The 13,390-nt window shown below is 35.8% G+C and overlaps 1 pseudogene across 1 annotated transcript; it reads right to left on the reverse strand.

Moving 5' to 3' along the window:
* Positions 1–8,158: 8,158 nt before the first annotated feature.
* Positions 8,159–11,941, reverse strand: LOC147479630 (endoglucanase 24-like; annotated as a pseudogene). Its single transcript, XR_015205000.1, has 4 exons — positions 11,822–11,941; positions 11,441–11,634; positions 9,475–10,722; positions 8,159–8,276 (listed from the first exon to the last, which is right to left on the reverse strand). The product of XR_015205000.1 is annotated as an endoglucanase 24-like (transcript).
* Between the last annotated feature and the right edge of the window lie 1,449 nt (positions 11,942–13,390).

The following is a 13,390-nucleotide window of genomic DNA, read 5'->3' on the forward strand; positions in this document are numbered from 1 at the left end:
CGCCCTGTGTGTGTGTGAGTGCGCACTCTATCTTCCAGGGATAAAGTTTTGTCACTTATACTTTTGTACTCTAGTGTCATTGGATTCTCCATTATCTTTGAAGATGTCATTGAGCTTTTTGTCTCATTGCTCTGTCATTTCATATGGAGAATGAGCTCTTACAATAATGAGCTCATATAGCTTAAGAAAAGGGATTAGTTAATCCAGTTAAATATTGAGCCGATAAGCATTTATTTACAAACAAATCAAACCAACACTGGTGACTGTTAGAGTCAATGTTTTGAAAACCGAACCGGTGATCGAACCGACTTTTTGTTAAAATGGTTCAATCAGGTTCAATCATGGTTCGACTCGGTCGGACCGATTGATGTTTATTTAGTAAATTTTTTAATAATTACAATAATAAAATGAATAAATACATGTTTTAATTCAATATTAATTGGTATTATATATCAAAATAAATTTATTATACAAGAAATACATAGTAGTATGTTGGTTTGGAGTTTGGATTATCTTGTTTAGGTGTTAGGTTCAACTCCCCATATTATCAATTTTTCAAAAAAAAAAAAAAAAAAAAAATTATATAAGGGTGACCCGGTTTAGAGCTGAACCGGTTCACCGGTTCAACCACGGTTTAAGCTTAGACCGAGGGTCCAACCATAAACTCAAGTTTTAACTGAACCGAACCGAAAATTTACCGGTTCTGGTCGGATCCCGGTTCAACCACCGGTCCGGTCCGGTTTTCTAAACACTGGTTAGAGTTATCCCTCACATGAGGAGAGGAGAGAAATTCAGTTTCGGCTTGTGTGGAGAAGACAGAGCGCGCCCTGCGCCCTCCATAAGCCATTCTGGAGCGCACCCTGCGCTCAAGCTTTTGGACATCGTCCAAAGCAAAGAGCCACCCACCGATAAAGACAATTCCGAAGCCCCTGCCCCATGCCAATTTTGGCAGGATTCTATTTTTGCGAAACCGTGAGTTTTGCATTATATGTTTGGGTTTTTGGCAAAACCAAACACACGAGAGGCAGCACAAAAGTCAGAGAAAACCTAATCTTAAAAGTTATCAAGATTGAGAGATAATCTTTACAGAGATACAACCCTGTAAAGAGATAAGAGTGATCTAGTAAAGTGAGAGACTGAAATGAGAGATTATAATCTTCCTTCCCACTTTATAAAAAATTAGCTTTTGTAGAAGTATGCACTATTGGCCGAATCACGGTATATCTTTGTGTTGTGTTATGTGTTTAATTCTGTTTTATATTATTATATGTTATTAATAGTTATTTAGCGAGTTAGGCATGTTAGCATAGATTGTAGTTGATATTTAGAATTTGTCTGGAGTTGAATTGTGTTCAAATATAAGTTATTTGTGTAGTGGGGGAATCGATTGGTATTGGTATAAACCCCAACAAGTGGTATTAGAGCCAAGTTAGATTAGCCTAGGGTGTTATCCAAATCTTGGTCGGAAGGTGTTTGACAAAATTCCTGAGAAAATATTTGAGTTTAAATAACTTGTAGAAATGGACCATTCCATGAACACTCGCATGACGAGTCTGAATATGAATAACTACACCATGTGGAAAACCAGGTTGGAAGACTTGCTCTATTGCGAGGACCTGACACAACCCATTGAGAATGGGGGAGTAAAACCGGATACAATATCCGATGCCGATTGGAAGACGCTTGATGAAAAAGCGATTGGGTGCATTAGACAACGAATTGACAACAATGTAATCCGCCTTGTATCCCAAGAGACCACAACTTTCAGCCTGTGGAAGACTTTAGAAGACCTCAACGAGAAGACAAGAAATGACGCACAGAATAGCTCCGGCCTGTCACTCAGAGATCCTTGTTACAGAAAAGCAAGAGAGAGACAAAAGCAGAAAACCATCTCATTCTAGAGGTGAGGACAAAAGAAAATCTAGGAGCACGAGCAGACCTCCTAAGAAAGACTTGTCGTGCAATCATTGCGGTATCCATGGCCACTTCAAATATGAATGCATAGAATTGAAGAGGGATGAGAAGACTAGTACCGTACATAAAGACAAGTTAGAGTTGAAAGAAAGCACCATTGGTCGAGACACCACAGATATCTCTTCAGAAGGTGAAGTAGGAATTGTGTCAGATGGTGATGAGTTATGATTGAGCACTTCATGCCAGGGGTAGTTAGCATTATGTGGCGCTAATGTAAGTCAGTTTCCACCAATCTATTCCCTGACAGACCTGCCACAGTAACTTGAGTTGAGTTGCACCACAACTCCTTTGATCCGATATGCTTGGTCAGTCTTCTTATTGAATTTGGCCATTATATAAAAGCTGTATGTTGTTTAGATTAGCTCGCCGTTGTATGGGAGTCAAACTTTTTTGCTGAAAAGGGGATAAGAATCATCGGAAATAACACATTAAGTTATTATAGAGAAAGGTTGCAGCCAGCAGTGCAGTTTTCTGTGAGGTAATTTGAAAGTGTCCATCTAGTTTGAAGTAAAAAAACTTTCCTAGAATTATGTGCAAATGCTCTCTGTTATTGTTGCAAATTGAAGAACACGATGGTCATCTAGCTTTAGCAGGAACAGTGGGTTGTTTGAACTTTGAACGTTCCTGCTTATGATATAAACATTATGTGCTGCATATATCTATTGTTCCCAATGGAATATGCATTGACGCTCTCTCTCTCTCCCGTGGTTGTTTAGTCGATGTTTTTATGAGTCTGAAAACGGCATTCTTGTCAAATTTTTTGATAAAGTTAAAAAAAACAAGAAATAAAAATACATGAAATTTGCATTGCTAATTGCTAAGTAATCGATGTGAGTTCCAATTTTTTTTCTCAGTACTGTACATAATTGACTTGGTGCCTTTCATTTGGTAAAAACTGATAACATTTTTGGGGAATTTGAGGATACTATGGGAAACCCTATTATGCAATACAAAACTTGTCTGGCAAGCAACATGCCTCTAACAATAATGTCTGTTGTCAAGTGATCTCCACTCCTTAATCCTGATACCTTATTGCATTCAATTTCATACAAAATGGAGCGATTTCAGACGATAGTATACACACCGTCGAAATTTGTAGGCGAATATCATTATTATTATTATTATTATTATTATTATTATTACTAGTAAACGGGCACGTGCGTTGCACGTGTTAGGAAAAAAAAATTGGGGTGGAAAAAAGCAAAGGAATGAAAGCATGTAAATTAGAACAGCAACATATTACATTTGTTTGAATGGATATATTATGTAACATGTTTTAGATTAATACAGGTAGAGGTTTGACAAAAAACTTCAATAAGAAAAAAACACTTCAATACGTTAGTTGTGTTCTTTGTCTGATTCGATTTTTGCTGCTCTGCCATGATGCAAATAAATTTATTCGAAGAGGTATTTAACAGCCTGTAATTTAGTAAATATTAGTGCATATGCCACAAACTAATTTACCAAAAAAATAGGTATTATGTTGATGAAATTTGCAAATGAACTCTTGATTGTTTGGCATGACTGCAGGAGCATAGAAAGTTAGAAATTCAATTCTTACAAATGATTACTGTAATGTAATAAAGCGGATTTAGCTCTAATGTTTGCCTGATTTTCACGATAATATCTGAGTGTTATTGTTTCTATTTTTACACGGATGTCAACAACAAATTGTTGAAGAAGGCAACAACCAAGAAGGAACAAAGATGCCTCGCAAGGACAAATCTGGAATATGTAATGAAAGAATTATTCATAATTATAAAAATGAATTTGATTTAAAAAAGGGAAGACCGTAAAATATTGCAAAAAGCAAAGAAGAAGTTTATATTTGAAGAATATAAGAATAATAAGCGCGACAACTAATTCTTCTTGTACTACTACGATGTACACTTAGATCCCACCCATATTCACCGAATGACAATAAAAGAGGATATTGTAATAGATCGTAACATCACGCGGTGTCTGGAATTGGACGAATATGACATGTCTGTGTTTGAACTATTATATCTCTTGTTTCCAATAGTTCTAGATCATTATCACCAATCAAGGCAGCGGTGACTTGCGATTCTGTTGGCAATGTGTATTCCCTACGATCAGTTTTCAACTCTTTAATGATTAGTCTGCATTGTTGTAAGTCATCCCTTTGTCAAATTTGTCTAAACACACCTACAAATGGATTATTGCAATTATCCAAGATAGATTTTATCTTAGAAATAATATGTATATTTAAATTTTCATTTTCAGCATGACGAATTTCAATCTCGTGATTAGTGTCAAAGACATACAGTTGAAAAAATCTAGGTTTGCTACCAAGTGTTGGTAAGAGGCTCCCTATTCTTTGATAAATAGAACCCCGTGCACAATATGAAAATACACCATCTCTACCACTTGCAATTTTTTTATCCAGGTCAACACCCATCAAAATAAATGAAAAAATATGATTGTAAGAACGGATGTTTTCTCTAAAATGTTGGCCACATTCACCTTGACCAAGAAACAACTCTTTTAGTTCATCAGGTGTTGTTGGCCTTGGAAGATTTATTCTACCTTTAGAATAACAAATTTCTGGGGTTTCATGAATAAATCGTTTTGCTCCACAATATTGACAAATAGTCAGAGTGGGTATCATGTAAGGGGTGAAGTTATGATCCAGAATGAATCCTCTCGCGTATCTATAAAACCCTTTGCTAATCCTAGAAATTTGTGTTCACGCTTTACGCGTAGACAATGTATTTGAGCTTTGATTGTGGTGAACTAAGTAACAAAACGTACATAGATTTGTGTTAGGAAACTATAAAGACCAACATGAATTAAATTATAATGTAGATAATTAATAGAGAAAAAATTGTACCTCTAGGAATAACATTGTGTAATATGTTTGTAGTTTGAGAACTCCTATTCCTTGCTTGCCAACGAATATGTGAAAGACTCATCCCGATAGGATTTGTAGAATTGTTGTTCAATCCTACACGAGGATTTTGTTTTTTGAAATGTATATATCTATTATAACAAAAGCAATAGTTGAACTTGCATATGAGGTTTAAAAAGGATGGGAAACATTAGAAAATTTCAATATTTATTTGAAACATGACTATTTCTAATATGGACTTCTCATGTTGTTCAACGGAAAAGCTGAGGATATAAAAAGGCTAATAGCTGAGGATATAAAAAGGCTAATAGAAACATAAATTGGTAACTTATACCACAGTTAATTTGACAAACACATAAACATATGGTACTTCTTATGGAAAATTTTATTTTGATAATCACTTCATATAGAAATTTATAACCCATAAACTCTTATTTAATTGGTGAAAACTTGAAATGCAAATTTTACTGAAACGATCATCAAGTAAAAAGTTTGGTACATTGTTGCCTAACCCACAAAATCTCTTAAATTAGTTTGTTGACATCTCTACCAAAACAGGCCATATCTAAAGCTGGAAACCATATACAACCAGCACGTTTGCGAACCACAAAAAACACCAAAAAAACAGTTACAAACAACTTCAGCTCGAAAGCATATACAAACAGAGTGGCGCCACACTATTTATTGAAGACGCTCTTTCAAATCTTCAGATAGAGACGGAAAGTGAACAGGACACTAAGGTAACTTCCTTGTTGAAAGATGGAGGCTCACCGTCATTTCTAAAATCGTCGCAGGATGCTATCCATTTGAGAATATACGATCTGATGCTGATATACTCTTTCTATCTGGAACCTCTTATATGGTTGTTGCTAAGCAAGTGATAGTATCCTCTTTTGTTTTCTTCAAGATATATTTTAGCTGTAGTATACTGAGTCCCAAACCCATAAGTATCTCTCTATTTATCTGTGTCTGTTCCCTTAACCTTGCTGCAGTTTCTGTACTACTTGTTTGATGACATTGGAGTATGCCTGATGCAGAATGGAGATACATTATAGATGAGTTTGCCACTTCTTTTAGTATAAACAGGCATTCACTGCTAGAATCTATGATTTTTTATCTTCTGGATGACCACACAGAGCAGGCTCTTTGGGTGCGTTTTCTAATCCCAATGATCTGAAATTTTGAATTAAGTCTCTGATTGTTGCATGTCTTTTTAGGTAGTTCCCATGGAATTGGGACGTAATCTAGATTCTATGGTCATTGCTATGATGTTCGTTGATTGTTCTTGGACTTATTTCACAGTGTTTTTTCTATGTACGTATACCTTGTATGCTGAAGGATGATTTGATTCTCACGAGCAAACTTATTGTTCTTTACATATGTCTTTGTTAGGAAGCTTGGGCCCTTTCTCCAGAAATTACAGGCCCCACTACACATCCAAAGATAGCTCAAGTATTGTTAGAAAGGCAAAATCAAGATGCAGCTCTGATGGTGTTAAGGTGGTCTGGCCTTGATGAATTATGTGCTTATGCAAATAGGGAAATGGTAGAACAAAATTGGTCTCTCTTCGTGAGGCTCTGACAGCAGTTCGGGTGATAGTCGAATGAGGGCTCGAGCATGCCAAAAAATCACAAAACTGAGTTAAGAGTTACTCTGAACCTATCTTTGGATGTGTAGCTGGGAGACCATATACAACCAACAAGTCAGCACCAACAGAAAACGAATTTACCCAAAATACTGACAGAACCAGATTTGTCCCAAAGAAACAAACCTACATGAGTGCCCACCTTAACAAAAATACATTGAGCTGCTGACATTTTCATGAAGTCTAGGCAAAGGTGGGGATCGGACACTCCTAGCGATGTCACCCCAAAGATGGCCCAAGATGTTTGACATTTCATCGAACTTCATAAACTTTCCTATATGAGCAGCAGCCAGATAGGCGTAGAAAATTGGGGCAACTACAAACCAAAAAAGAGATAACAATGATTTGAAATTTCAATTAGTATAATCACAATCTTCATTCTATTGTCAAATAACAAATTGAAGCGCATACATATTTCATGAAAAGATTTTAAAACTCAAAAGACAAACACGAGTAATATAACTCAGTGACTATGATTCAAGAAAATGTTGACATCACACCTAATGTAGTATACAGAAAAGCCTTGTACTGGAATATCACAGAAAACTTGTATAAATTAAAATATGCCAGATAAATTAACACAATCTCTGACTAAGCCTACTGATATAACATATGATCGACATCAACATGCATACCTTACATATATAGATTGGATGCACTCATATATAGATTGGATGCACTTATTTGCAAGACATTTTAAAAAAAAGAGAATAGAGTAACCGATAAAAAATTCAAGTGTCAAAGCTCAGGGATTCAGGGAAGCAAACACTGAAATGGAAAGACAAACTTTGCTAATTTGATATATTGATATCAATATAATAATATTGTAGAGACACAATGTTAGACACCAAATAGTTCCAAAGTTAATGGCATTACATAGTTCGCAAATAACAATGACACATACTAAATGAAATCAGATAAAGACACTATGTAACAAATGCGCCCAGTTAAGGTTAACATAGTGCATATATACATAATCGGGTGAATATTCGTGAGCTCTCAACAGAGCTAATCGGCAAACTCACAGCCAGAGGAAACCAAAAGAAGGCCACAAAGTAACTTGAAAAAGGAAGGATTCAGTGAACAGTCTCTTAGATTCTCTGTTATATAGATTGTCTTTGATTCTATCCCCAGATCTTCTGGATTTCCTCTTTCCATTGGACCGGTCTTGCATAGATATTATCTCCAAGCCGCCAAGTGCATAGTAATTCATCAACTACACTTTATTCACTTGGATCTAAACAATAGTTCTAAGGAAGTATCATTCATAAAACTATAGATTGATGACCATGAATAAAGCAATAATAATAGTTATGTGCCCTGGAAGTATCATTGAATGTAATCCCCGTAACACCGTTGTACTTTCGATCATTGACAATATATGAAATCAAACCCCAGTCAACCCCATGCTTCATTTGTATCATTGATCATATATTATTAGGACACATATAAACATAAATCTATATAGAAATAAAGTTAAGAACATGAAAGGCTAGTCAACTCGCATGCGCGCAAGATAGCTTTACAACATGAAAGATACAACACTTATATCGCCGGCAACAATCGGCAATATAGAAATAATGTATTTTCTTTCCATCAATTATAGAAATTCTAAAAATAACATACAATTAAAAGTTGCTTACCCATTGGCTTGGCTATTGACGAGGATAGAAACCGGCGAAAGTAATTATGGAGGTTGATTGACGCGGGAGTTACGGTTTCGTTTTAAACGTGCATCCCTTCTTTTGCTTCAATTGCCTGGTGCAATCCATTACTCCATCGTCTTCCCTGCATGACTCAGCAAGTAAATTCATCCACAGTAAAACACCAATCAAATCGAAGGTTAATGTTTCTCTCGAAAACATGCACGCTCGATGAGCGTGGTATTCAGAGATGTCGTGCATTAAGTAGAGAATGTTGTTATCCTGAATTTATAAAGCGAATTATACACTCAAATTCCTAGACTCCTTTAATGTAATTTCAAGAGAGCGACTACTTTAAAGATAGAAATCTACACAGATTTTGTAGCAAAATTGAATCAATACCAAAAAAAGATATCCAAAGTTCCATGTCTTAGGGTCCCGAGTTTTATCGGTTCTCCTCGGGCTCGACTCTATTTTATGTTTGGCTTATACTCATTGATATCAGATCACAACGACAAAAACAGCAAAAAACATAACATTCTCTGTATAGAGTTCAGATATGGTTATTTACATGGTTTCCTGCTCAAAGTAAAATATAGTTTCTCTACATTAGCTGGAGCACAGGAGAGCTATGGAATACATAACAATTATATCATTTCCCCTAATTTTCGAAAACCAGTCAAAGTAATAATATCGTCAGCGATTTAGCAACAGTCCAACACCATATTCATTAAAAATTATATACTGGCGATCAAACCAATAGCAGGAGATGATACAATAGAATATAGATTACCAAAACGAACAACCCTAGTCAATTTTTTTTTTATCAAGCTAGAACATTAGGTAGAACATCTAGCACAGAAGTCATGTTCGACATATAGCCAAAACTATATTGAAGCAAAAAATAGCCAAAAGTAGGAGGAGGTAGGTTCTACGACTTTTATCGGTCTATATATCATAGATGCAGCTTATAGCTCTTTTAGTAAAATCGGTATATATATATATATATATATATATATATATATATATATATATATATATATATATATATATATATATATATGGATATTGTCCCCACTGATTTCGATGAAAAGGACGAAGCATTCTAGCATTCCATCCTTGCATGAGCTTCCTTAGTCATGCAACATGGAAATATCATATTACACCAATTGAAAGTAGATTTCATAATTGAAAAAACAAAACCTTCAAAGTGTTAAAACTCAACCTGATGAGTCGTATTGTTAAAACACATACAAACAAAATGATAAATATATGTACACATAAAATTAAATATGGAGAAGATGGCCAAATTAAGCAAGAACGGAAATTAGGGAGGAACTTACAATGAAATGAGATTGGACTTATGGAGAATCTACATTGGAATACAAATGTACATTACATGACTGGAGAACGTCTTTGTAGACAACATTTCCTGTAAATGCGCCTTCGAAACCACTTAAGACTCCTTTCTACACCCGAAAAGGCAAAGTAGAAAAAAAATCGGAGAATTAACATATTATAAATTAAACATAAAATGAAACAACAAATCAGAAGAACTGATACTACAGGAGGGAAAAGCCTGGAGAAAACCACTTTCAGACTACTAATTGATCCAGAAATCTAGAAATTTTGGAAAGGAAAAATATAAAGTTGATTTGCGACTTACGGTTGGAACCCTTGATCCGGATAACCAGAGCAATCGAATCTTTCAATCTTCAAGAACTTCTCACAAGTTTTATTGGAAAGAATTGAAAAAACTGGACGGAAATTGTGATTTTAGTATTTGGGAATACGGAGGAGACGCACTGTTTGGATTAGCAAAAAATTGTTGTACATAAAATGACCAACATAGGCGGCCCTTCTGATTTGAACTCTCAAACTTAACGGCTTTTAACTGGGAATTGTGATTTGGGAAAATGAAAACAGGGTTTAAATTTATGTTTCGTTGGTTGGCAAAGTGTTTGTATCTACTACTATTCCTAAAATAACCTATTATATCTACTACACTGTAAATTCAAATCCCCCTAAATTAACTGACTACTATTCCTAAAATAACCCTATATAATATATACCACACTGTAGAGTCAAATCCCCCTATCATGGTAACGAACTTAACCCCAATAATCTACCACAACATGTTGTTGGATAGTTAGGATAAATACCTACCTCTCTTTAGAGTAAAAAAAGAATTGATTCAATATCTTCTCCTTTACTTTACTTATCCTTTCTTTCATCCCTGAATGCGCTCCCAGTTGACATCCCTACGTGAAAGACCTGCCAACTGAGGAGGTGGTGACCAAGCTCGAGAGGAGACCGACGATAACATCACTGTTGTAAGTGGTTGGTACACCTTGCATGGAATTGTTCCGGGAGTCTATGTAGCTTTCATTTAGAAAGGGTCCACCTACGAGTGCTCCAACAGCCACATTGGGGTTAAGTTCAGTTGATTCCAACCACTTGAAGCCTTTACATACTGTTTTTGCATTGGCTGGAATTGAAGCCCCCCTGTGGTGTACATACTCAGGGTACTTGTTCCCATAACCAATGAGATTGCTCAACTCCATGGCATTGTTCCCCAACACATAATCAGCCTAAAAGAAGCATTGCACGTTAGGATGGTTAGATGGTGTTATAAAGAAATGTGGCCAATAGAACTTGTCTGTATACAACTCTTCGGAAACAAAGACTTGTGTTAATTCATAGGTGAAGGAGGGGTGGTAGATGGCTGAGGTTTTGCTTTAAGGATTTACATCGCTAAAAATTGGAATGGAATCCAATACTCACCCCTACTTTGTGTAATGCATAAATGACACACCACATAACCAAATAAGCAATCAATTACCACCTGCAGGCGGACTTGGTATACTCTGGTTCCATGATAGAAACATACTTTTATTATATTTTTCAAAACATATGAAATGTTTCACTCATTGAAAATTCTATCTACAAAAGAAGGTCAACGGGCATATACTAAAGTAGCGCTCACTGACACCTGCTTCTACGTAAGGTTCCGGCCAAAGTCCAAACGGTTTTTTTTTGTCATAAAATATAAGCGATCAAATTAAAACCTGCTGTTGGGGATAAAGGATAGATGCTTTACATTATGGGCAATTTTTAGTAACGTCTGCGCATAATCTAATGCTCGATTCTAAAGGAGAGCCCATTTTACTATGGTCCAAAATAATAGTGCATGTTGAGTGGATGTGGGAATCATCATATAGGTCAACCCCTCCCCCCCCCCCCCTAAAAGACCCCATCAAGTGATAATATATGAGCTCTTCTTCTATTTGTATTGGTGTTGGATAGTACCTCTGAAATGGCAAAGTTTCAAAGATTTGCATGTGTAGGTCTTTCCATTACAATATAGAGCAGCTTGTTTGGGATGAAAGCATGTAATCATCAGAAGAACGGCAAGAAATGCTTGAGCCAACAAAGTGCTTGCAGAGCATTCCATTGATTGACCCATATCATACCACCCGCAAGTTGGTAAGAATCTGGAGGTGCTTTGAGAACAATGTTGTACGATTTCCTCCTAATCATTCTTTGGGTTTATATGTAAAAACAGTTCTTAGCTCAATAACTAATAACAAACTACTGAATGGACAAAGTTATCCGGATTATAACCGATGAAATTTCCTTAATAAATGAATTGGTCTATGTTTGGACATGTAAAAGATTACCGGTTGCTACGTCCGGTGAGGCTAGGGGAATCTGGTAGAAGGCTGCACATGAGAGCCTCACCGTTTTTCTTCAGTACATTTGGAGTCCAAAGCTATCAGCATCTGAAATCTCTTTTCCACCAAAGAAACTTACTCGACAAGAGAACCCGCTCCAAAATTGCAGATTTTGTGATTATTGTTACAAACTTATTCTGAAGGGTTATCAACATCTGCAAAAACTCTCTGCTATATAAGGTGAGGTATTCTTTTTTGTTTTTTAACTGTTTTTTATAGTTTATTATTTTTACAAATCTATTTAAATTGCTAAGAGTCTTATCAGTAGGTGTAGAGATTTAACGTTCCTTTATAACACATTACTTGAATATCTGAGAAATGACTACGGAATTATTAGGTGTAAATTACTTTCGTTTTATTGAAACTCAAGATGTTGTTATTTGTAGTAGCCGTTGTACATATATGTCACTATGTAGTAAGAGAAGTAGGTTTACTAACATGATCAGATGAAAATTAAATGCAAAGTGTTTACAGTATATCTTGCATTTGGCAATAACACGTATACTTGAGTTCCAGCATGCTTGCTATCCCAACTAAGCCATGTTGGATTGCCCCAGTTGGCAAATTCTTTTCCATTTTCCCCTATCAGATACTTGAGATATGAATTTTCCTGTTGCATCGTAGAGCCAAGAAGCGGCCCACGAAGTTCATCTCCATATCCCCGTAGAGTTGTAGTAAGTTTGAACTCCGGGATACTAACAACTGTAAGAGCCTCTATAGGTATCGTGAAAGTGAAAATCTGTTATGCATGCTTAAGAAGCATACATGAATATGTTGAGTTGATTTTCTTAAAGACCGGTGAAGCCGATGCGGTAGCCGCTTCTTTGTTTTACAAACAACCTCTGTCCCTCTGTTAAAGACGCAAATGAATGTTGCGATATGATTTTTAATTGTTAAGCTTTCATGCATGTAATAAGGTGCCAATTTTCCATTTACCAACAACTAACTTAAAACAACATTTGAAACTAAAAAACTACAAAAGTTTCCCTTCAAACCTATTTTAGATATTTAATTACGTCGTCACGGATGTCATCGAATACGAATCTGAAATTCAAAGTACCATACTCAAAATGTAGACCTATATTCTGGAATGATCATCGAAACAAAGACATAAAAAGTTGTGAACTGCGTGAATGGTACTTCTAGTACTCTTTGCTTTGGCATGAATTAAAATTAGGAAAATTGATAGAAAATGTGTGAAAGTGGTGGGGAGTTTATTCTATTGACTCATTCATATGTTTTTCCCTTTTCTTAAATTTGTAAGGCCAATGAGTACACAGTATTTGCAGAGAACATAAATGATTCCAAAATACTGATTAGCGAACAGAGAGAATGTGAAACTATAATCTAAGAAAAAGAAGAATTAAGAGGGGGAAAAACAAACAATCATATCAGAAAAATGTGAAAGATGTGAAATAAGTCCATCAAGTTCCACAGTGAAGAAAGGCAACACTTACCGCACTGGCATGAGAAACATAGGGCCACCATAATCCCCAGCCAATGCCCATCATGTCCCCGGATAGTT

The sequence above is a fragment of the Coptis chinensis genome, chromosome 8, assembly GCF_015680905.1.
Source record: "Coptis chinensis isolate HL-2020 chromosome 8, ASM1568090v1, whole genome shotgun sequence".
Taxonomy (NCBI): domain Eukaryota; kingdom Viridiplantae; phylum Streptophyta; class Magnoliopsida; order Ranunculales; family Ranunculaceae; genus Coptis; species Coptis chinensis.